The sequence below is a fragment of the Pristis pectinata genome, chromosome 5 (assembly GCF_009764475.1).
Source record: "Pristis pectinata isolate sPriPec2 chromosome 5, sPriPec2.1.pri, whole genome shotgun sequence".
NCBI classification, from domain to species: domain Eukaryota; kingdom Metazoa; phylum Chordata; class Chondrichthyes; order Rhinopristiformes; family Pristidae; genus Pristis; species Pristis pectinata.
Window position 1 is genome coordinate 96,598,283 of NC_067409.1, and position 26,954 is coordinate 96,625,236.

The 26,954-nt window shown below is 39.6% G+C and overlaps 1 long non-coding RNA gene across 1 annotated transcript in view; it reads left to right on the forward strand.

Moving 5' to 3' along the window:
- The first annotated feature begins 2,656 nt into the window (after nt 1–2,656).
- Nucleotides 2,657–26,954, forward strand: part of LOC127570175 (uncharacterized) — a 30,700-nt gene continuing 6,402 nt past the window's right edge. The window contains exon 1 of the long non-coding RNA XR_007956314.1: nt 2,657–2,671. This is a non-coding gene — a long non-coding RNA (uncharacterized LOC127570175). The remainder of the gene's footprint in view (nt 2,672–26,954) is intronic.

Genomic DNA, 26,954 nt, shown 5'->3' on the forward strand with positions numbered 1-26,954 from the left:
TATAATGTGCAAGATCTCAATTTCCCAATGTCACAAACATCTTTGTTGAATTTTGTTTGCATTTTACTTGAGCAAGACAGTAAATGTGATCCTTATTACAGCTTCTGTGGTTACCCTGCACTGAACCAGTAAGCAGTTTGAATGAAACATCTTCTCTTGATTCAAATTATGCACTCGTAATTATAACTTCTGTGATGGCTTCTGAGAACTAATAATAATGCACAGTTGGATCTATTCCGTTCCTTTTGTGTCTCAAAATTGGGAAAGGGCCCTACACTTAATATAGAATGCTGAATTGTGCACCTAAGCAGCCTCTTGTCTGTTTAAATAAGAGTAGAACAAAATAGAACAATGAAAAATAACTCTTTGCAGTATCATTGAGATTAGGGATGGAAAAGGAGAGGAAGCAAAAATGGTCAAATAGATCAGGCATATCAATTTCCATTCTTGCACTAATTTCTGAAAACCTTAGGGTCACAAGAAACCATTAGCTTCCACTCCAGGTAAAATTGTCACTCTGGATGTAAGTTGTGCCACAAATTGCATTAGCTTTTAAGAAGTCCACTGTAACTGCTGAAATTCATTTCCATTTCACTGAATACAAAACCTGCCACAAGCCAGTACAGCTGGATAATATGTTAGAATCCCCCCCCAATTTCATACAAAATGTAACTGTTTCACTGTCACCCACAGTAACACCAGCTCCAGAAACTCAGGTCTTTTATTGGTGCACACAAAAGAAAACATACAGGTAAGTAACAGTGACCTTCATATACACAACACTTCTAAAGTAATGAATAATTGTGAATGGGCCATGTCATTTATTCTCATATTTTGGCTTTATCCTAGTACCTTAAAAATAGGTGGGTCTTCAGCTGTTTCTCCAGTTGCCTTCAGGCCCAGAAATCCATAGAATTTCTGGATCAGGAATTTCCGGATTTGTGCAGGGGAATTCATTCACATGCATGGCCTCAGACTCATGAAATATAAACTCTATTCCAAGCCCTGTCATGGAAGTAGTTTACCAGATGGACTACTTGTAGAAGAAATGGTTCAAAACCTACTTAAATAAATCCCCACTAACTCCTGGGAAAGAGGAGATGGAGAATTTGTGATGCTTTTGAGAATCACACAAAAAACACCCTTGCAGCCAGTTGGCACAGACCTTCCATGTAAAGGTTAAAGTCCAGGGACTTCTACAAATGATTTCCATTAAATTCTTTCTCAGCTGCTATCTGTAAAGACCCTATAAAGTATGTCAAAAGAGTGAAAGTGCAAAACAGAAGTTTGACACTGTGAAATCCAATATTAACTCAGATGACAAAATGCTGGGTCACAGAGGCAAGTTTAATAGAACTGTGTGAGGAAATTTAAACTCGTAGGTGAACATATGACTGCCAATGGTTTTAGAATAAAAATCAAAGTACACAGCAGATCAAAATGTAAAGAGTTACAGAACAGAGTCATGAAGTCATACAGCATGGAAATAGGCCCTTCAACCACAAAGCACCCATTTAAACTAATCCCCTATTTTATTCCTCCCCTCACCCCCATCAATTTTCCCCAGATTCTACATAGGGGGGAATTTACAGTGACAAATTAGCTGACTAATCTGCACATCTTTGGGATCAGGAAATTAGAGAGATAGGAGGGTGAAGGGTATGGCAGGATTTAACAACAAGGATGAGAATCCCTAAAAGACATCCATTATTTATTCATTCGACATTTAGAAGACAATTGACAAAATATTGCAAATGAATGCTGTTTTTGCAAATCCTTTCGATGATATCAGAATTTATTTGAAGTATTACATTGATGCCTTCTATGTAAGCATACAAAGGACAAATTGTACTTTGTTATATTAATAGTTGGAAAAATCTTGCATTTTCAATGAGTGAAGACAATTGCCTCTTTCAAAGAATTGGTATAGACATGTTGGATTGAATGGTCTCCTCCACTGCTCTTAGGTGCTAGAATTCTATCTTCTACCCTTTAGGTCTTGCACACCCTGAGACACCATTGCAATGTGTTATTTTTCCCAGACAGGAAGACAATATTATCCACACACGTCATTTGACCTTATAGACTTATTGTAATCATCGCAGTTTCTCAACCTTAATACTCTTTGCCCTTGTGAGCACTGACTATGGGAAATACCTTTTTACTCAGTAACTCAGCTCTATCATTTACTTTCACTCTGCTTCCACATGCTTCTGTTGTCTTTATCTTTCAATGTCTTTCATGCAAGGCTTAACCATTCATTTAGCCTTTGATCTGCCTGTTAATCATGGTGAATTTCAAGAAGGCATTATGACAAATGTTAATGCATTACTAAATCCTCTGACAATCCCAATTGCAGGTTGAATGAGCCACAGGCAAGCGACATATTGGCTTAATTAGCACATTAGCAGTTAGTTCTACAGACACGAGTACTTTATGCTATGGCCATGAATTTGCAATCCATGACAAAGCAAATGTGTTCACTATTGACCTCGATGTTATCTCCCCTCATAGATCGAGCAATCCCAGTGGTTAAAAACTTCCACTTTTCTGACGCCTGCTTTCATCCAAGAGGATTGATTGCACCTAGCAATTGTGATGTCATCAAATTGACTGAACAGCCAATCATATTAAATAATGCTTAGAAACAACAAACCAGAAACCAAAATGAGTAAGTTTAACTTAAAGTTTTTTTAAACTTTATACAGTGCTAAATAAACACTGGAGCATTTACATGAAGAATGTAGAAGTTACAACATCACAAAACTGTATAAGTTTAGTTAATTTAAAATTCATTTCATTTTGACATTTCTATGTGCAGGAATTAGAATGCACGTATATCAAATTATGTTTTGTAGATAGTTTGTTATGCATTATTTATGACTTACCATTGGATTAAAAATTCACCTGTACCAGACAAAACAAAACATAAAATTAAGTTTTCATCAGTTTGACTGCTTTCCACTGATGCAATGGTTAACTCTGCTAACAGTGCAGTTATTGACAAGTGCTGAATCACTATCAAAAACTCTGATTTTCACATTGAACAAGCATATAGATGGAAATCCTGAAGTTGCTGTGGGTTTCACAGAGTAATGACGATCAACATGATTTTTGTTTACACTATTACTCATGCAAAATCGAGGGATATATTGGGGTGGAACATGTTCAATGCAGCCTGTTTCCTGTACTCATTTCCCCACTTCCCCTGCCCCACTCCTGCACTTTTCCCATGGCTGCATCTACCACTTGTAACTCTATGGGTCAATTTGAACTCCTGACCTCAATACTAGGATAGGACAGAGAGTTGGAAGTGGTAACTGGGACCTCAGGTGGTGAATTTGAAGACTCTGCACCACTACCCCCCCTTCCCACTGAATGCTGTGGTAATCAGAGATGTTTAGAAACAGCTCAAAAGATTTAACTAATTAGAAAATAAATTTAAAAAGATATCATTTCCCTTTTCAATTAAGGTTCACAACTCCTTTGAAATAAACCAGGTTAGATATGAAGTACAAATTCAGCTCAAGGTATTTGTCCTTTGCCTTGGAATCTCATTCAGAGACTTTGAAAACCTATTAACTGTGGTAAACATTTCGAAGTATATCCTTTTTTTTAATAAGGGAAAATTAAAGAGCTAAAACATTTAAAAATGCATGTATATTAGCAAAAGTTCAGAGATGAGCTTTTCTTTCCTAATTTCTTCTCTCTGCAGCCTTCCAATTCCATTGAAATCAATAAACTTGTGTTTCCTGCACGAGGTCTCACCTGGTGCAAAATTAAAGTGTTATTTAACCAGTGTAAATACTGGGGACTCTCAACAAGATTCAGCTCTGCCACTGAATAGCATGGAGAGTCCAGTAGTTGGATGTCTTGACGATATGGCACAGAATATTATTCAGTAAGTTCAGGACTTCTGTGTTTGATTACACGTGCATGGAATATCTGGACGTATTTCCACTTAAATGGCTAAATGCTGCTCAATGCCAGTGGTACCTTGGGGTAAATATTTGAGGAAAATTACAGTTGGAATATTTTTTTCTTGTAAAGATAGAGCACTTCTTCATATTGCTAATATTATCAAATAGATGTTTTAAGCACCTATCTCAATCAGGAGGTGTTAAAGAACTAGTTATCATCACGCATGTAGTCATTTTGGAGAAATAAATTATTTTCTGTGCCATCAATTTTAAATGTGATGTTCTCACAATTCATTAATATATCTCATGAAATAAACAAAGTTTATTCAGAAATCTATTTAACGGTCTCAGTATCAGAGTGTTACAGACCTTTAGGTTAAAACATTTCCTCTTTTCTAATTCATCAGATGTTATAGAAACCTCTAGTCAGGTTAAGTCAGAATATAGCTACTTCTCTAAGAAATGATTTTATATTGTGATCTAAAGTTATCGTCGGATCAATGTTCAACCTGACAATAAAATGATAACAAGAAGTTAGTTTTATTTGTTCATTCAAGATTAATATACAATAGCATAACAACATTAATTAAAAATGCTGAAACAGATGCTGAAAATGCTGAACTTCTAAGCTCTGTCATAGGAGAGATCACCTTTTCCAATGTTGGGCAGAGAGCAAGTTCCCTAGCAATATTAATCAGGATTATGTCTCTGTGTATCCAGGTTAAGCACAGCCAGGTCATGCCTCTTTGCTACAGGAACAAAAAGAGGTGAGGTTCCAGTCCATATTGTTCTCTCAGTATCAAATACCAAAGTTTTATTCATTCAAGGAATATGGGCTTTGCAGGCTGAGCCAGCATTTAATTGCCTATCCCAAATTGCCCTTAAGGAGGGGGCAGTGAGCTGCCTTCTTGAACTGGTGCAGTCCTTGAGGTGTGGGTATAACACAATGCTGTTAGGATTTTGATCCAGCGATGGTGAAGGAATGGCAATATATTTCAAAGTCGGTATGTTGTGTGGCTTGGAGGACAACTTCCAGGTGGTGATGTTCTCATGTTTTTGCTGACCTTGTCCTTCTACCTAGTAGAGGTTGTGGTTTGGAAAGTGCCTTTCAATGAGTCTTGGTGAGTTGCTACAGTGCATCCTGTAGCTGATACGAACTGTTGGTACTGTGTGTCAGTGGTGGAGTGAGTGAATGGAAGTGGATGGAGTGCTTATCAAGCAAGCTGCTATATTCAGTATGATGTCAAGCTTCTTGAAGCTGCACTCATCCAGTCAAATGGAGAGTATTCCATCACACTCCTGACTTGAGACTTGTAGATCGTGGACACGCTTTGGGGAATTAGGAGGTGAGTTATTCACCACAGGCTCCCAAGCCTCTGACCTGCTCTTGTAGCTTGTACATTGTGTATATGGCCACTCCAGTTCAGTTTCTGGTCACTGGTAACCCCCATGATATTGATAGTGGGGGATTTGGTGAGGATAATGCTATTGAATGTTATTAGGTGATAGCTGGATTTTCTCATGGTGGATATCAGCATTGCCTGGCACTTGTGTGGCTTATGTTAACTTACGTTACTTGCCACTTATCTACCCAGGCCTGGATATTGTCACTGCCTATGCTGTTGTTCAGTTCTCAACTGCAAAGAATCTATAATTTTGCCATAATCATAATATGTTTTTCTGAAATAGTAAAGCAATATGAAAAAGCATGCTTTCCTCATCTGGGTCATCAGATTACTACTTACAACATCATTAATAATTTCTGAGAAACGGTTGTGGTTTGTGTCTTTAAGAAGTTCAGAAAAGGAAAATGAATTATTTAGTTGTGGGACAGGGAGAAACAGGGGTGATATCCAAGCACCACAAGAACATTTTAGGCTTCTAAGGACTACAAAGTCTTTCAATCCTCCTCCCAAATTCAAACCCAAGAACTGATCACCATTACTTCAAGTCCCCAGCTGTGACACTCAAATACCTGAGGTACCTCTCCTGCTCACTGACCTCTGCCAGTCATCACCTGCCAGACCTCATGCTGCTAGGGGCTTGACAACTCACCAATTCAACCCAAACTCCCTGCACCCTCCATAAAATCTGTACTCTCGTGATAGAAGAGTTTATTGTAAGAAACACTCAAAAAACTGTAATTCCAGCTTTAAAAGAGCATAAGTAAGCACACACCTTAAAGTGGGTTGCAAATTATAAGGGCAATGGCATAGATTGATCGAGATTTATTTGTTAAATTAAAATATTAATGCAGTGCTCCATCTTAAAAGTCCGTCAGTGAACCAGATGGAGTTCTATGAGGTCAATTGTTTCATGGTCACGTTAAGATGACTGTTTCTTTTTATGTTCAGAATTATTTAATTAATTGCATTTCCATTCTCCAGCTTCCCGAGTGCAGGTTGAATTCATGCCATTGAAAAGATTGTTCTCCACCTTTGTATTACTAGTCCAGTGATATAACCACAATGCTCCTGTGTCCCGTAACACAGGGTGATGGGGGTAGGAAAGTGGGGGCAGAAGTGGGTATGGGGTGGAGTGGGAGCGTGTGGGTAAGAAGTTACTTCTTCACATGCAGAATGATTAATGTCTGAAAAATTTTTCCAGATATGATAGTAGGGTGGCTGAGCGGAACCTATAAAAAACATTCAAGACGGAGATATCTGTTGTAAGAGGGAAATAATGTCTTTAAAGAGAGATGCTGGATGGACTGTGTGAGCTTCCTCATCTATACTTATCTTTGACATGCAGCCTGACAGCTAAAAGGAATTTTAGCTCCTTGCTGTGTTTATATGATTGAACTGTCTGAATATGGCAATTTGCAGCTATGTTTCAAGGTTATCGGACCATCTAGCTTGCTTGCAAGGGAACTCAAAGGGTTCTGCGACCTCTCGGGGTGGCTTGGACATTTCAGTACCTGTGGTCAGAAAGGATGACGACCTCCTCTCCCAGTGGCAATGTTCATCCTGTCACCGTAGTAGTATTGCCTACAGAGATGCTAATGAAATCCATCTCTACATAAGGGGCTTGCCACCTGCTGCTGACATTGGAATTGCCATCAACAGCATGGTAGTTAGTTAAATGCATTACCTGTCACTTGTCAAAGAAAGTAATGATAGAGTTTGACGTTCCCAGGCAGTGACCTCCTTCACAGCCATCAGCTGGTTTGGTCACATTTCGTATTTTCTTTGCATGATGTATAATTTGAAAAAAATAAGCCAGAGAAATTAATTGGAACAAGTATTCATGATGGTGTCTACAAGCTGCATGAAAACATGTTAGTAAGGCCATTAATAAAGCACTGCATCAGTTTTAACCAATACATAGATTAAGCACATATTCGATCAATAGCATTCTAGACATTTTGGTAATGATAACCTTAATTTAAAGGCAAACGATCAAAGGGTTCAAGGCCGATGATAGATGGTTGCGAGTCGTTAGAGTTTTTTACCTCATGATTCTGTGTTTACTTGATGCCATAGATGATAGACTTTTGGAAAAAAAGGGAAATCAAAGGACATATCTGGGGAGCGGCATGGGAAGTGGAGATAAGGTAGAAGATTAGCCATGATCTGCCCCAATGGAGGAACAGACTCAAAAGTGAAAGTAGTGTACATCTGTTCCTATTGTTTACGTTCTTGTGTTGCTTAGCTCATCCCAGAGCACATAATCTTTATTACCATCTTGATACAGTATAAAGGCAGTCCTGCTTCATCAGTGAAGTTGTTCATGTCACCAGATGCATATAAGCAATAACATATTCGCGAATATAATTCATCTATTCACTGCAACACCCCATTCCAGAATGTTGCATTTAACTGTATTGTAAATGATTCTGTTCTTCACTTCCAGCACTATGTGGAGGTCTATATTTCAACTAAAGATCACTGCGTGGAGAAAAACCTCCTCATGGTTCAGATTAAGGGTGATTTGACTGAGATTCTTAACATTGACGGGCTTGGGTCCATGTCAGGGGGACAATGCTCTGGGGTGGCTTCAGCCCAGGAACAGGTAGGCACCCTGTTTCTGATATAGTATTTAATGGGATGGGGATCTATGTCTTGAGATCAGGGGCCAATCTTGATGGGAGGGTGTTGTCCTACAAATAAGTACACAACTTGAAGGCCAGTTTGAACATGGATGTCAGCCCTCTCTGTAATGTATGATCAACTGACTGAAACTGGCTTTCCCAGGAGTTGGAGTCTTAGAGTTATAGAGTCAGAGGGACATACAGCACAGAAACAGGTCCTTTGGCCCACCTAGTCCATGCTGACCATCAACTACCCATTTACACTAATCCTACGTTAAAACCATTTATTGTTATCCCTGATTGCCATTAACTCCCCCCAGATTCTACCATTCATCGACACACGGGCAATTTACAGTGGACAATTAATCTAGCAATCTGCATGTCTTTGGGATGTGGGAGGTCTTTTTCAACATTAGTCACCGATTAAAAACTACTCTATTTTTCTGTTATGTGCACCAGAGGAGATAACTTCATATATTTCAACATAATATTCAATATGCTATGTTATTGCCAAGCTCTTAGGTTGTCGATAATAAAAACAGAAAATGTTAGAAACACTCAGCACTCTGTGGAAAGATGCTACCTGACCTGCTGAGTGTTTCCAGCATTTTTTATTTCAGTCTTCCAGCATCTGCAGTTTTTGGATTTTGATAGCTTGTCCATATCCCTGAAGCATCTTCACATCTTCCTCCCAATTGACATCACCGAGTTTTGTATCACTAGCAAATATGGAAATATGACATTTGATCCCTTCAGCCAAATCATTGCTGTAGGTTTTGAGCAACTGGGACCCAAGCCTGGATATCCATGATACCCCATGAGTCACAGTATGAGAAGAACCTCTTTATTCCCACTCTCTGTTTGCTGTCCAAAAAACAATTCTCAATCCGTGCCAGTATATTAGCTTACAATGTTCTCTAACTTTCACCTGCATGGCACCATACCAAAAGCCTTTTGAAAATCTAAATAAACCATATCCATTGGTTCCCCTGATTTATTGCACCTGCCACATCCTCAAAGAACGTCAATTGATTAGTCCAGCATGTTTTTCCTTTCATAAGTCTGTGCCGACACTTCTCAATCCTATTATTCTTCTTTAACTCTTCTGTTATTGCATTTTAAGAACAAGTACAAGCAACATAAATGGACAGTATTCTTAAAGTTTTATTCGATACATGTTGCTATATTCTTGAGAGTGACAGATACTATAATAGGAATAGATAATGCTTGAAAGTCTCAGCAGGTTAGACACAATTCGTAGGGAGCAAAACAAGATTAATAGTTAAGTCAAAGTTTTATAATTTTTCAAGTCATGCAGCCAAGCATTTTCCAATATTATCCCTCCAAGTAAGAAAGATATTGCCTGCAAAGAGGTGCCCATCACATCAGCAGCATATTCCAAAGTACTTGAAGATGATAAATAGAAACATGTGTGGTCAGTCAGAATTTCTGAAATAGGCATTGATTCCTCCATGCCCTTTATATGGGAATATAAATTAATAAGGTAGAGCATTAAGAATCACAAGGCAAAGCTTAATTCCTGCAATTCATCATGAGACCAAAAATCCAACTGAGCAGTGACTGTAGGTGATAACATTGCTGTGAGGAACATCAACTGTTTATGGACAGACTTGGTAATGTAGAATGGACAACAGTCTGATCCAAGAGCCTGTTTCTATGCTGTACAACTCTAAGACTATGACTCTATAATTGAGTGAGACTTTGGCCTCAGACAATCAGGCGGACTCTCTAAGAAACAGTGCATTTTGTGTAATGGATTCTAACACTGGTGCCTGCCTGTATTTGCTGTAGCTAGGAGGTTTAACGATTGAGTGGTGCAATGAGTAAGCTTTCAGTTGTAACTCAGTGAATTGTGGTCTTGCTGTTGAGTTGGATGATTTTGGTTTCAAGTCTCACTTTACCAACTTGAGCACAAAGGTTTCGTCTGTTAGCCTTTGCATGCTGAAGAAATGTTACATTATCAGAGGTTTTGTCTTTTTGATGAGATATTAAAATGTGGACTCATTTGTTCTCTCAACTGAGTGTCAAAGATATGATGGGATTACTTTTGAAGAAAAGTAGGGGCATTGTCCTCTGTGATTAATCAATGTTTATCCATCAAGCAACAATATTAAAACAGTCTATTGGGTTATTGTCACTTTGGTATATGTGAGAGTCTGTTGTATAAACATGGCTGCTACAATGCCTACTGTGCAATAGTGACAACATCTAATAAGTATTTCATTCACAATAAACCACTTGAAAATTCTGTAAAGTACCATAGAGCCTCAGGTCTTCCTTTTTGAAGTACAGTTCACTGACATTGGATATGTGGAGGGTATAACAATTTGACATTCTGAATCCTCTTTAACCTTTTGGCTAATATGCGTAATTTGTAAAATTAGCATGGCTAAGTTTTGTAACCCATGAAGACTAAATCTTGCTGCCTCCCTCTGCCTCTGATGTTTAACTTTACTGCTGCAGCAATACAACTTGCCTTCTTAAGCTTTGAGCATCCCACTGAACATTCAACCTTTTATCTGGAAGAAAATTATTCATAAAGCAGCATTTACTGTGGCAGAGAAAATTGACATTTTTCAATTCACAATCTAAGTAGGATAGATAATGTGTTCTCTTGCAGATGTGCACAGTCACTGTACAACTACATACCACAGTGTGGCACCAATATCTAACAATGCAAGCAGGAATACAATCAACTATTTGTGCTCAAAGAAATGTCCATTCTGCATTGTGAACTTAAACTTCAAAACAAAATAGAAACAGGTCAATGCAGACTATAAACAATAACAATTGCAGCACAGTACTTCAATCAGCCAACCATAAATTGCATTAGATAAACATTAACCAGTCCTGTATCCAAAGAAAGAACAGTAGTAGAACAAAATGATTCCATCAATGAGCAATCCATGATCTTGCTTTACAAGATTTATTAAATAAATAGATTTCCCATGGTGATACACAATGAGGCGGGTGGATCTCAATTCTGCAATAATGTACATATCAGTGCTACTGATTTACAGTGGCTGAGTAAGTCAAATTTAATCTTCATTAAATATTATTCTGGGATTTTATTGCTGTTTTGGCAATTACAAATTGCAACAGTCATTTATTCTATACTCAACCAAAATATTTTGACCACACACATACTTATTTTTTTATTACTTTTTGATTTTGAAGTTATGAATGTACAGAAAGATGGTTCACAAGAGGAACAAGATGGAGCTACCAGAACTTTGCAGTGTTGATTGATGGAAAGCACAGAGAAATGGTGTAAATTGGATTGGTGAGCCAATATTGGTTTGGTTTATTATTGTCACATGTGCCGAAATGCAAAGAAATGAAAAGCTTTTGTTTAGCATGACATCCAGACAGATCATGCCATACATGAGTACATCGATGTTGTAAAAAGAAAACAATGCAGAATATAGTGTTGCAATTACAGAGGAAGTGCAGTAGAGGTAGACAAATAAAGAGCAAGGACCACAACGAGGTAGATCAGAAAATCAAAAGTTCAAGAGTTCAACTTTTAGCGTGTGAGAGATCCGTTCAAGGATCTGATAACAGTGGGATAGAAGCTGTCCTTTAGAACTTCAATTCCCCTGCATAGATTCTCGCCTACGCTGAATAACGTTTGTATCTAAAATGTCAAGTGGGTTTAAGATTTAAGTTTATTGTCATAGGCATACATACCCAAGGTATAAATGCCATGAAAGTTAGCTTTTTGGAGCTGCAGCACATTAAGTTACAGATGTGACAAACATAAGTTAACATAATATTAAATTAACATAAATTATACATAATTTACACAACAAAGTAGATGCAACGACACTAGTGCAAGTTGAGAGAGGAAAAAAGAAATATAGTCTGAGGTAGTGTGAGGGTTCTTCAGGTCAGTTCAAGAACCTGATGACAGTGAGGAAGAAGATATTGTTGAACCTTGAGGTGTTGGTCTTCAGCCTCCTGTACCACCTGCCCGGATGGCAACACCGAGAAGAGGGCATGGCCTGGATGGTAGGGGTCCCTTATGATGGATATCGCCTTCCTGAAACATTGCTTCTTGTAGATGTCCTCGATGGTGGTGAGAGCTGTACCCGTGATGGAGCTAACTGAGTCCACTACTCTCTGTAGCCTCTTGTGTTCCTGTGCATTAGAGTTTCCATACCTGTGAGTGGCAAGACAGGAGGCATTGATCGATATACTTAGTATGCTTTTATGTCATACTGGGATTCACTCCAACAATTTAAGTCCTCAAGTGTTTGCCATGGTCTTACGTTCATCAGTTATCCAGAAGGTCCCTCATAACTTCCTCTTCACTTGCTAAGCTAGACTGAGGAGGGATAAAGAAGTCAGATGGGGAGAAGAGAGAGGTGGATTTGGGAGACAATGGCAGGTGTGTGAAAGGTGGATTAAGAACCTGGTCAAAGAGCAGGAGAGCAGTATAAACTGGCAGAGGGGTGGGGGATGGAGAGAGAGAGGGGATCACAGAATTCCCAATGAGAGGAAGAAAACTTTTTTAAAGTCGGCATGCCTTGAAGAGACTTTTCGGTGGAGTAGTAAAATGGAGACATAAGAGACTGTGGATGCTGGAATCTAAAGCAAAACAAAACTGCTGGAAGAACTCAACGGGTCGAGCAGCACCTATAGGGGGAAAGGAATTGTCCATGTTTCAGGTTGAGACCCTGAATCTGGACTGAGAATGGAGAATGAAGATAGCCCGTATAAAGAGGAAAGGGGGAGAGATGAGACGGGGGTGGTAGGTGATAAGTGGACCAAGGACGGATGAAGGATGATGGGCAGAAGGAGCCAGGTCGGGGAAGGGAGAGAGGTAGAATTAGGAAACAGAGGCAGTTAGATGACAGATGGAAGCAGACAAGGAGAAAAAAATGCAGATGGAGCCAGGTAGGGATCCCCTTCCCCATCTGGCTCCATCCACCATTCACCTCTTCCTTAATGGTTCCCATCATCACCGTCCTTATTTATCAGATTCCAGGACCAGGTCGGCATGGACTAGTCGGGTTGAAGGCCCTGCTTCCGAACTATATTGCTCTCGGACTCTAGATTTGTCACCTTTGTGTCCCTGCTTATCACCTTCCAGCCTCTTCTTCCTCCTTCATCCTCACCTTCCCCCACTTGGCTCCATATTCCAGCATCTGCAGACTCATTTGCCTCCATTTTACTACTCCACTGCAAAGTCTCCTTCTCCTCATTCTCCTTCACCCCTCCTCAGTACACCTATCACCTACCTGCCCTTGGCTCACCCCTCCTTCCGTCCTCTCTTTACTGGCCATCTTCCATCTCCACTCTCAGTCCAAGTGCAAGGTCTTGACCCTAAAAATTGACAATTCCTTTCCTCCTACAGATGCCACTTGACTGTTGAGTTTTTTGCTTCAGATTCCAGCATCTGCAGTCTTTTATGTCTCTTGAGAAATCCGATGGAGTTCCCCATCAATCTGTGGATGGGCAGTGCAAAATACCTGACATTTTCTGAGTATTAAGCGAACTGTAGATACCGAGGCCATTTGAGTGAAAAGTTAGGAAACAATTCTTCACACGGGGTGTTGACCCATGGATATGACATCCCTCCATTAATACCTTTAGATTTTGAATTAATAGATTTTTAACAGACAAGGTTATTTATTATTCTTGAGCCATGTCGTACTGTGTTAGGACAGAGATCAGTCAAAATATTCTGGTCATCCTATAGCGCCTCACTGTGAATGAAGTTCAATATAAAGCTTAAGCATTTGAAAACCAATTGGTACACAGCAAGGTCCCATGAATGGTAACGTGTAAACAAACAGATAATCTGTTTTCTTGGAAACAGCAACACTTGAAGATTCAGAAAATGTTATCTCAGTTTCTTTTACCACAGATACTGCCTGACCTGCTGAGTGCTTCCGCATTTTCTGTTTTATTTCAGATTTCTAGCGTTTATGTTTTTTTTCATTTTCAATCTGTTTTAGTTATTTGATAGATAAATATTGGCCAGGAATGCTGAGGATAACTTTCCTGCTCTCCTTAAAATAGTGGCATGGATGTTTTACTTCTATCCAACAGGAGTTATATGATCTTAGCTTGAGTTCCATCCAAAAGGCAGCAATTCTGATGTGCAGCACTTTGCCTGTGGAGTACTAGGATATCAGGCTTGATTTCCTGAACAAGACTCTGGGGTGGGGCTTGAAGCTATAGCCTGCTGATTTAGAGGTAAAAGTATGATCCACCAAGTCACCACAAGAAGAGGGTATTGTAGCAACGACACAATGTAAATGCACAGTTGTAGTTGCCAGGAAAGCAGGCACAGACACAGAGTGTGTGATGTTGATGGAAGAGTGCAATTCATAGTCACTGGGATCATGTGAGTAAGCCAGCAGTTTGAGAAGAATGCAGTCAATGATGCTTTGGGAATAGGGCCGTCTAGTGATCAGTGTGTGTCTTAGAATGATGCAGCTGGATATCCATGCAGAAAGTGAAGGAGGTACCTGCTGCAGTTAGTTCACCCACATATGAAATGCAGATTAACTTATATTACCAACATTCTACATGGAAGCCCAGAAAGAGGTGGAGACAAAGAAATTCAAAGCTGCAGTGACTGTCAGGCTGCAATAGGTATTGCTTGATTTGAGAGCTGGTTGCTTCTTTATAGGACGTCACCCCATTTGGTAACATTGTTTTAGACAAATGAAGCCTTGTTAAACCTTGCTCTGTGTATAATTCCAAATTAGTTGCCTATGCCTATTAGCTGTTTGGAAGGGAAATACTCCATTGAGACATCTGTTTCTATTTGACCTCCTCCCAACACAGATGAATTGGTTCATTCCTTCATCATACCTCATACTAAGGTAAGAGCAACAGAAGAGAATAGAATAGAAAAGATCCCCAAAATTTCACAATACAGTGCTGTAGAAACAACAAGCACATTGATACCATCTCAGGTGACAAGAAAACTCACACAAGCAACCTGAAAGGACTTGGACATCAGCATCTTTGAAACAGTCACTTCCTGATTTATACCTCCCAAGGTTGAAGAGGTAAGTTGGCAATTTTCCTGGATTGCCTAGAAATTGCACAGAATGCAAATTCTCTGTACCTCCCTCTGCAACTGGATCCTCGACTTCCTTATCGGGAGACCACAATCAGTGTGGATCAGTAGTGACATCTCCTCCTCACTGACTGTCAACAGAGGTGCACCTCAAGAATGCATGCTTAGCCCACTGCTCTACTCTCTCCACACTCATGACTGTGTGGCTAGGCACAGCTCAAATGACATCCATAAATTTGCCGATGACACTGTTGTTGACAGGATCTCAGATGGTGATGAGGAGGTGTACTGGAGTGAAATAGATTGGCTCGCACTCAACATCAGCAAGACCAAGGAACTGATTGTGGACTTCAGGAAGGGGAAGTCGAGAGAACACACACCAGTCCTCATTGAGGGGTCAGCAGTGGAAAGGGTGAGCAACTTCAAGTTCCTGGGTGGCAACATCTCAGAGGATTTATCTTGGGCCCAACACATTGATGCAATCATGAAGAAGGCATACCAGTGGCTCTATTTCATTCGGAGTTTGAGGAGATTAGGTATCTCACCAAAGGCTCTTGCAAATTTCTACAGATGTACGGCGGAGAGCATTCTGACTGGTTGCATCGCTGCCTGGTATGGATCGAAAGAGGCTGCATAGCATTGTAGACTCAGCCATCACAGGCACAACTCTCACTGTCATTAAGGACATCTTCAAGAGGCAGTGCCTCGAAAAGGCGGCATCCATTATTAAGGATACTCACCACCCAGAGGGACATGCCCTCTTCACGTTACTACCATTGGGGAGAAGGTACAGGAGCCTGAAGACCCACACTCAACGTTTCAGGAACAGCTTCTTCCCTTCCACCATCAGATTTCTGAATGGTGCATGAACTCATGAACACTACCTCGTTATTCCTCTTTTGCACTATTTATTTATTTTTGCAACTTATATAGTAATTTTTATGTCTTTATGTCTTGCACTGTAATGTTGCCACAAAACAACATATTTCACAACATACTATACTGTTCTATGTTCTATATGTCAGTGATAATAAACCTGTTTCTGATTCTGATTCTGATGTTGCTGGTTATATCACGGGGAAGAGACTACTTCAGAGTTTGCTTTGGAGCTGCACACCTCTGGTGGCATGAGTTGTCAATTCTCAGTCAATCCAGTTGATGAGTGTGCATCCAGTACATTGCACAATGGATTTTGTGGTAGCTGTGAAGCAGGTGTATTCTTATCTGGTGTGACTGATGTAGATGTAAACCAGCAGATTGTAATTTTGCATTTAAGTGGTTTTGTCAGACAGTTCAGCAGATATCCAAAACAAAAGACATCCCACATCTGCAGAACTGTGTACAGTTGTGGATATCATACCTTTCAAAGGATATGTTGGTAAAGGGATGATGCAGCTGAGATTGCCCTAAGCTCTAAGGGATAGGTTATGAAAAGTGATTGCAGAGAATAGCATAGTCCATGGAATGTAAGATGATTAAGGTTTGATTTGATTGCAGTTTTAGGATTTTGTAAGGATTTGATAGAAAGTAATTTTGACTGCAGGTGGGACAGAGGACCAAACCCATAACATTAGAGCCAAACCATTCAGAAATCAGTGACATTTTTTTGTACAGAAGGTAACAGACACATAGACCTCTCTCCCATGGACAGTGCAGATGCTAACGCAATTTGTCAGAGAGTCAAAGAGTTGTAGAGCACAGAAATGGGCTTTCCAGCCCACCATGTCCATGGCAACCACTGCACATCTACATTAATCCTGTTTGCCCACATTAGGTCCATATTTTTCTATGCCTTGCCTAAACAAGTGCCTGTCTAAACGTCTCTTAAACATAGTGATTGTATCTGATCCCACCACCTATTCTGACAGCGCGTTCTAGATATAAAACCATTCTGTGTAAAATTCCCTCATGTCCCTTTCAAAACTCTTTCCTCTCACCTTAAACCTATGCCCTCTTGTTTCTGGTACCTTTAACATTGGAGAAGATTCTGATGTCTTTATCCACGTTTCGAATAATTTTATATACCTCTATCAGGTCACTCCAGAGAAAGCAAACCCAACCTTTCCAATCGTTCCACATGCTAGCATCTTCCAATCCAGGCAACATTCTGGTGAATGTCCTCTGCAGTCTCTCCAGTGCAACCACATCCTTCCTTTTGTTTGGTAGCCAAAACTTCATATTAGTATGGCTGAACCAGTGTTATGTAAAGTTGCAACATAACACCCCAATTCTTTTATTCTCTGCCCCGATATGTGATGTCAAACATTCCATATTCCTTCCTATCTACCTGTTTTGCCACTTTCAGTGAATTATGAACTTGAACTCCAAGGTCTCTCTTTTAATCAACGTTCCTTAATGCCGTACCATTTACAGTATGTGTCCTATCCCTAATTGACTCCCCAAAATGCATCGCTTGGCACTCTTCAGGATTAAATTCCATCTGCCAATGCTCTGCCCAACTTTCCATCTGATTTATATACTGCTGTACCCTTAGACAACCTTCCTTGCTATGCACAAGGCCACCAATTTTTGTGTCATCAGCAAATTCAAGTCAAGTCAAGTTTATTGTCATGTGCACAAGTATGGTGAGGTGCAGGTACAGCAAAAAACTTGCTTTCAGCAGCATCACAGGCACGTTGGTAGAAACAACACACAATATATAAATTCTACATATATTATACAAGATATTGAAGAGAAAAAAAAGACTGTGCAAAACAAAACATTTGTGCAAAAACAAACACCAGAGGTAAGTTCATGGCCATGCAAGAGGTGGTCCATAGCGTTCCATTGCTGAAGTAGGATTAGGGTTGTGCAGGTCAGTTCAAGAACCTGATGGTTGTAGGAAAGTAGCTGTTCCTGAACCTGGCGCTGTGGAACTTCAGGCTTCTGTACCTCCTGCCTGATTGTAGCAGCGTGAAGAGGGCATGACCCAGATGGTGGGAATCCTTGATAACAGATGCTGCTTTCCTAAGGCACCGACTCCTGTAGATGCCAATGGTAGGGAGGGCTGTGCCTGTGATGGACCGGGCTGTGTCCTCTACTCTCTGTAGCCTCTTGCATTCCTATGCATTGGAATTGCAGGCAGCAGGCGGTAAATTGACAAATCACACCTCAGTTGTTAATATATATCACAAATAAACAGGGTCCCTGCTCAGATCCCTGCGGCACACCACTGGTCACAGACTTCCCATCAGAAAAGCATCCCTCCACCATTACCCTCTGCCTCCTATCACAAGCCTATTTTGGATCCAATTAGCCAGCTCGCCTTGAATCCCATGCCTTGATCTTCTGGACCAGCCTGCCATGAACGACCTCGTCAAATGCCTTACTAAAGTCCATATGGGCAACATTTACCATCCAGTCGTCATCAGTTTTCTTCGTTACTTCATCAAAAAAAATAATGATATTAAATGAAATATTAATAACATTTTGAAATGATGTAAAAAGAAATGGATGCAAGGCTGAGTTTAAGATACAGAGTAGCTACAATGGAATTGAATGGGGATGTTGGACTGGTGGCGCTGGACAGCATGGAGCTGCAGCGTTTCTCTGAACTATTTGGGCACTAACTGGAATATTCAATTAGTAATTCATTATGTGAAGTCCTTTCTGTCGTGCTAACCATGAAACATATAATCTTTAGGTCGATAATGTTCATTTCTATAAGATATGAGAACAGATCATTTATGAAGTTACACCATCTTATTTCACATCCTCCAGGTTTGCATTTTATTTTTGGGATTGCAAACCGCATAATCTATCAATTTTAAAATTTCACTTGAGCAGTTATCAGACTTTAACCTTGGCATTATCTATGCATCAGGTAATGAAATGCTTGACCTTTCTGTCCCTGTTGAAATCCTGAGGAAATAACTTGACATTTTACGGAGAGAATTGTTAATAAGTTGGATACTATTTGTCGAAAAGGCATTTAAAATGCAAATTTATTTTTGATACCCGTTTGAATGAAATGAATGCTGAATTGCTAAAGGTTTCAAATGGGGCTCTAATTGTCATTCACAAAGAACTAATTATGTCGAATGGTCTCTCAGTCAAAGAGAAAAGCCTCATAAGGTGATTACTGTTTTTACCACTGGATTATGTAAATTAAAGGAATATCAGGCCTTTGCATTTTAAGGAATGGGTTATATCTAATAACTAATTAGGATCCTTTTAGATTTTTTACTACACTGCAAATAGCATTATTCAAATATAATTGTCTGATTAAGGTATAATTTTCTGACAAATGTGTGCATGAGTGATTTTTATACTGTACTATATTTATGAAGTCAGATTTAATTGTGGCATACAGGGTGAAAATTTTCTCCTATGATCTGCTTGTAACTGTTACTTAGAAATCTTTAAATTAGTAAAACAGACTAAATTTTATTCATTAGAAAGTGCGTTTGTACATAATGAGGATAAATAGGCTGTAGTTCATGTCAATGTAAAATTCATGTTTATCAGCACAAAAATTTCCGTAATTTTGGGTGTGGGCAAAAATTTAAATCTGACTGCTTTTGGAAGGGTGTGTTAAATGCACATATATCATACAACAACATGTTTGCCCCTTAACGGATTTTGAAAGATGTGGAGGGGGAAGGGGGAGAGGAAGGGTTGTGCCTGCCAGCACATGTCTCTCTCTGGGTTTAAAATAACAGGCATTTCCTTATTTAAGCCAATTAAAACAACAGATAAAATCCATTTTTGTTAAATTTCAAGAGCAAGGGCATTGTTAAAATCACCACAGCAACACCAAAGTTATCACATACAAAATTAGAAGCTGAAAGAAGTGCTAACTCTAGTGATGTGAAGGAAAAGCACAGCATTCATTGTCAGAAGAAAAAGATAGGCTTATTATTCATATTTTGGATGAATATTCATCCTTACATCCACCTGTTCTCTCAGCTGAATTTATAAGAAGACATGACATTATTTCAAAGTAGAGACGGTGAATTCTCCCCAGTGTACTGAGGGCAATATTTATCCCTCAGCTAACATCAGTAAAACATCAAGCATCTGCATTCTCTTGTGTCTCCATTAGTAAAACCTCACCATTATCAAATTGCTCACTGTAGGACTTTGCAAGTTGGTTGCTGCACTTCACACATTCTAACAGGTACTATACTTCAAACTCATTGATTTCCATCTGTGAGGTCTACAACAGTACATGTTGTGGAGAAGTAATGGACTTCATTGGCTGTGAATTGTGAAAAGCACTATATGAATGCAATTTTTTTCTGCAAGTGGGTAAAAATCTTTTACAACAAGAAGTTGTGAAAGATCTGTGGTGTTACAGATAACTGCTTTTCAGATTATTCGAATGAAAATACATCTGACTCAGTTAGGGTCAATTTTGCAAATTATTCAATGAATGTAAAAGTTGAATTGGTTTGTCCTATTGCCTTAAGAAAACATTTGATTGTGCAATGTTGTGACGTCATTATCACATTAATCACTGCCACCACTGTGACACCACAATAGCAGCTGAAGCAACATAGGAGAATCAGCATGCCACATGTTCTCTGCCAACTAATGCTGTGAAATATGGGAAGACTCAAAAATGGGAAGTAACATTTGGGGAGAGAAATCGGATGAGGTTTTTTTTACCAGGAAGCAAAAAAAGTGGCAATGAGGTGAAGTGACAGAAGTACAGTGTCATCCAGTCCTGACACTTCATTCAGCCAATCACCAAAAAAAAGACCTACTTTTGCGGGTTTGATGATGATGAACTGTCACTTTGTGAGCATGAACTGACAGCAGCTTCTGCCATCTGCACATGCATAGTTATACTTGGAAATCCAGAAGTTACTGTTTTCTCCACAATCCTCCAAGAGCACCGTTGAAGCTCTTGCAGGCAGAAATGTTTGAAATCAATGAATTAGTATGTTCTTCAACAATTTTTGTATAATTTTCATGAATAATAACATTTGAAAAAGTTAAGCATTTTTGAATGAGGTTGTATTGAGTTTTTACAGAGACACAAAAGAGACTGCAGATGCTGGAAATCTGGAGCAACACATACACAAAATGGTACCGGTATTGGTTTATTATTGTCACTTGTACCGAGATAGAGTGAAGAACTTGTCTTGCATATCGATCGTGCAGATCAATTCATTACACGGCGCAGTTACATTGAGTTGGTACATATTACATTGATGTAGTACAGGTAAAAACAATAACAGTACAGAGTAAAGTGTCATAGCTACAGAGAAAGTGCAGTGCAATAAGGTGCAAGGTCACAACAAGGTAGATAGTGAGGTCAGAGTCCATCTCATTGTATAAGGGAACCATTCAATAACCTTATCACAGTGGGGTAGAAGCTGTCCTTAAGTCTGGTGGTACGTTCCCTCAGGCTCCTGTATCTTCTACCTGATGGAAGAGGAGAGAAGAGAGAATGTCCTGGGTGGGTGGGGTCTTTGATTATGCTGGCTGCTTCACCAAGGCAGTGAGAGGTAAAGACAGAGTCCAAGGAGGGGAAGCTGGTGTCTGTGATGTGCTGGGCTGTGTCCACACTCTCGGCAGTTAATGCTGGAGGAACTCAGCAGGTCAGGCAACATATTATCCCTGCAGCATTGCTAGGTGTCACACCTCCCCCTACACCTCCTCCCTCACAAGTGTTCAGGGCCCTAGACAGTCCTTCCAGGTGAGGCAGCACTTCACCTGCAAATCTGTCAGTGTCACTTATTGCATCCAGTCCTCCTGGTGCGGCCTCCTCGACATCAGTGAAACCCGACGCAGAATGGGGGACCACTTTGTCGAGCACCTTCACTCCGTCCGCCACAACAGGCAGGATATCCCGGTGGCCAGCTGCTTCATTTCCACATTCCATTCCCACACTGACATGTCCATCCACGGCCTCCTCTACTGTCACTTTGAGGCCAGATGCAGGTTGAAGGAGCAACATCTCATATTCTGTCTTGGTAGTCTCCAACCTGATGGCATCAGCATCGATTTCTCTAACTTCCGGTAACCCCTCCCCCCCACCCTTTGTTCTCCATTTTCCTGTGGCCCCTTCACACCTTCTCTTTCCCCACCCCCACCGTCACAACCTGCCAACCTCCTTCCCTTTATCCCATGGTCTACTGTCCTCTCCTATCAGAGTCCTTTGCCTTCAGTCCTTTGCCTCTTCCACCTGTCACCTCCCAGCTTCTCACATCATTCCCTTTTACCCCCACTCCTCTACCTACCTTCCCCCTCTTACCTGGACTCACTTATCACCTGCCAGCTCGTGCTCCTCTCCCTCCCCCTACCCATTTATTCTGGCTTCTGTCCTCTTCCTTTCCAGTTCTGATGAAGGGTCTTGACCCGAAACATTGACTGTTTATTTCCCTCCATAGATGCTGCCTGACCTGCTGAGTTCCTCCAGCATTTTGTGTGTGTTGCTGTTGAACTGAGTTTTTAACAGTGCAATAAGTCGTAATTACTGCTGAACAGATATTTTTCCCAGTAAATTCATTCTGTTTGTAGGTTGTAAAGTATCTGTACTACCTGATAAAACTTCCATAATTTAAATAATATCACTTTTTTCAGTTTGTTTATGACATTCCAACTTCTACCTCAATCTCTCATGTATGCCCCAACTTTTATTTTGCTTTAGTGTAGAATCATTGTTCACTTGTTTATTGATAGATGTTTATGTGTATAAATGGTTGTTTGACCTATTTGATGACACCGCTGTCACCAGATTTCAAAGATCCCACAGACCTACAGGTAGAATGAGATTAGCATTAAGGAAGGTGATATCTCATATCAATGAGATGGTAAGATTTATGTGCCCAGCTTTGTTTGACGTCTATGGTAGACAAGAGCACTTCGCCACTGATTGTAAGATCCATGTCCTGGAGGATTTTAAAATGCATTAATTTTGAGCAGGGTCTTCACTTAATTTCCTAACTATTTTCATCAAACAAATTGTCACCTTTGTTGGGAAGCTTTGGATCATCTAAAGGAGAGAATTTTGGAAGCATTCTAATCTCTAGGTCGGTACTAAAATCATGGAGATTGACACTCAGGACTGCTGCATGATTGGACATGTTATCTTTCTGATGAGATGTTAAATCGAAAGCCTCATCTGCTCTTTCACACACAAACAAATAAGACTTCTCAAGAGCAATGGAGTTATCACCGATGTCCTGCCAATATTTATCCCTCATTCGGCATCACTAGAAGCAGATTATCAGGTTATTATTACATTGCTGTTTGTGACAACATTCTGTGCAAATGTTGACTGACAGATTTCCTACATTACAGCAGTAGTTACACTAAAATATTTCAGTGGCACTTTCATGCCTTGAGGCAACCTGGTGAGAATGTGAGTAGTATTATATAAATGCAAGTATATAGTTATTTTCTTTCAAACTGTTTTCTGAATGTGGGATATTGTGCTCAATTAGTCAAAAGAAAAGATAATTATTTGGACATTGAAAACTCAGGGAAAGCATAACATAAGGTGACCATTCTAGAATTTGTGTTGCTTAGAATGAGATTTCATATAGGATCCTAGGACACCATCATAAAACATGCAATACTCCCTAAATCAAGAGGTGTTTTGAGTCTCCATCTATTACACTTCTCCTTGGAAAGCCTGACTTCCCAGTCACAATTGCTCATCCAATTTGTTGCACAGTGGTTTATTTAGTCCGTGAATCAAGTTTATCCAACTGCCATTGCAGTGTTTTGTGCACTAGTGTTAAATGAATACAGATGACACATTCAGTGAACCAGGATGCTATTATGTTAGGGTTGAATGTCCACATCCAGGATTCCAAATTGCTGCTTGGGATTCAATGTTTAAGAGGGATATTCATAACAGAAAATCTCTTCTTACTTTTGTTTTTCTGTGCCGCAGTATACAATTTACATTGCTGAAGTTTACATTGCTGAAACAAATCAGCCAATGGGAGAATGCAAAACTCATAATACATCCCAGTCAGAGAGCCACATGGCATTTCCAATAATCAACTGCTAACAGTATGAAAATGCTTCAGTTCAAATATCTTTCTTGGTCTCTTGTTCTATTACCTGAAGTGACAGGGAAATGATGATAAAGTGTATGACTGCTCATTGATTTTGTGTAAGCAATGACAGCAAGTAGAGGTGAGACTTGCCTGTCAAAATAAGGTATTGTTTGAGTTTTGAATATATTGGGATTATATTAAGTGGAACTGGAATGGTGGAAGAAGTTATCCTTGAATGAATAATGATAGTAAAAATGGTAACCTTAATAGTAATTCACACCATATTGTTCAACAAAAGATACTTTTGTCTGGATTATTAAAATATTCAGAAATTGGGCTTGATGGTGTCCATGCTTGGGTCCCTTTAGGAAACCAAAATTACTTCTGTGATACATGCCATTCATCTGAAATAAAGCACTCCCGACACTATCTATGTAAAAATATTTGTGTGTGCACAGTTCATGAATTCCCTGACAAATCTCATCAGGTGCTTCAGCAGCAATCCACCTCCTCCTTACGATGTTTACTCATTATAGAGCAAAGGAGCAGAACAAGAAAATATGCCAACAACGTCAAACATTAAAGCAGAAGTCCTAAGTCATGTCTCCATGAGACACTCCTTCAGAAACTTAATGTTCTGTTCAGTCAGGTTTGAAATAGTATTCAGAATAATCAGAAGTAACATGTGGGATGCTTGTCTATCTGCATGCAAAAAGTTAAAACCAAATAATAAATTATTTGAGAGGAACAGGCTAGGTTCAAAAAGTGCTAGCAATTTCCCATTTTGGGACCCCTTGTGTTGTGTGTAGTCATTCAATGGCATCCCTATTGCTGGGTGCTCACGTGCTAATAAGCAGATGGAATGAAGGTGCCTTATATCATAGGGGTGTTGGATAATTATAGATTGTGATCAGCCTGCCTGTTTTGGGGGACTATCCAATATAGCCTCACACATGTTCTGCAAGTAAATTACATGGGCTCATGTTTTCACAGAGCTCAAAATTCAATCTAATTTGAAGTAACCAGGTTTCAGTTAATGGTATCAATTTTCAAGGGTTAGAACTGCTGACCACTGATAGGCAAAAACGATTCTCATTTTTGAAGGATTCTCAATAGCAGACTGCAATTTTCTAACACAAGGTTATTTTGGTACATGACCTTTTGGTGGTGTTTGTGTTGCTCTATACAATTTCTGGCTGGATTGAGTCTTGCTGCATGCTTAATCCTATTGGTCACATTCCAGATAACAGCAGCAATATTTTCCCTCCAAATTAATGGAATTCAGAAGGTCTAGTGAAAGTTGGCAATAAATTGAAAAGGTTTCCTTGATCTGATTTTAGCTCTTCAGAATTTTCAATGCAGAATTGCTTAAGTGATGGGAAATTCAAGGTCACAATTTTTTAACTCAAACATACTATAATAACAAATGTTTTAAACCCCAATAAGGCTTAGATTTTGCAACATTAACTTTCAGTATGATATGTTATATAAATGAATATTGTTTGCTTTGACATGACCAAATGTTTTTATAACAGACAGAGGGGGGAGCTTGGCTAAGAAGTTATATTGTCTAATGTCTACGTGCATTACCTGATATACGTAATTTAATTAGAAAGTACCTCACAATGCACAATCTGCGCCGTGATGTCCAATGACAGCTACACATCCATGGATGCTTCTTTCCTGAGTGTTGTCTACAACGTGTATGCTTCACAGATGGCAAAGGTCATTTATACAGAAGCACAAGTGAGGCTTATCTTTTTGTAACTTAAATGTACCTCTTCAAGTAGGTTCCACATTATTGACGATGGCACAAGAAACTCACTTCGGAGATCTCTAATCTAACCACTGACAATTTTCTCTTGGATCACCCTTCCCACTCCTCACAACCTACTACCCTCAACATTAATCCACACTGTTTCCTGTTCCTTAAACTGATCACAAACTCCCAGCAGCCAATCACCGATGCCCTAACCAAAACCCCAAAGTCCCATTTTCCCCACTGATACCCCAACATTGGAGATCTTACCTGTGACCTCTTTATGAACGATACTCATGGCCACTTTTTTCATCTGGCACTGTTCTAGGGCAAAACACAAAGATAGCATAAGATCACTTTTACAGCACATGAGGGCTGCAGCCTTTCCTGGCACCAAAGATTTTCTATACTATAACATTTATGGCTTCAGGATTTCAAAAATTCACTTACATCAAATAAAGAACTTTTGAGGACTGGCATTGTTGTAATGTAATTAGCATGGCAGATGCATGTTGTTAACATACTTGCAGCAAAATCCCACAAATGCTATGAGATAATGACCAAGTAGTCTGTCAGATTTTAAAAATGTTGGTTCAGGGATAAGGAATCCAAAGCAAATCCCTTTTCTCTTCTATTGAGATAGGGGATCAGCCATGATCACATAGAATGGTGGAGTAGACTCAAAGTGCCATATGGCCCTCTACTGCTCCTACTTTTGATGTGTCTATGTTTCTAAATAAGAGCATAAATCCTTTAGTGATCACCCATGGCCTCAGTTTAATTATCCCATCTGAATGGTTAGCTCTGATGATTAAAAACTTCTTCATGACTGAGTAGTTTGCTCTGGATGTTCCTCCTCTGCCACATTAGGTGTGGTATTATCAATGGTTTCAGAAAGCAAAAGGAGATCAGTCCCTACGTTCTTCAATCACCTTTCTGCCTAAGTTAACTTACCATGCCAGAGCTCACATATCTGGGATATCCTTCCTAAATCTCTTTTGTTTTCCACATCTCATTCCTCTTTTGAGACATGACTTAGAACCTTTTTCTCTGACCAAGTTTCGAGCTGTTTGCTATAACTTCACTGAATGTTCAAATCAATCTTGTTAAAGTCACTATATTTCATGCTTCCTTTCCCATCACTACCCCCCCCACCGATAACATTTGCAGAAGTCCCCATGCCCCTATCGAGACTATTCATTATTGCTTCATACGCTCTTCCTTT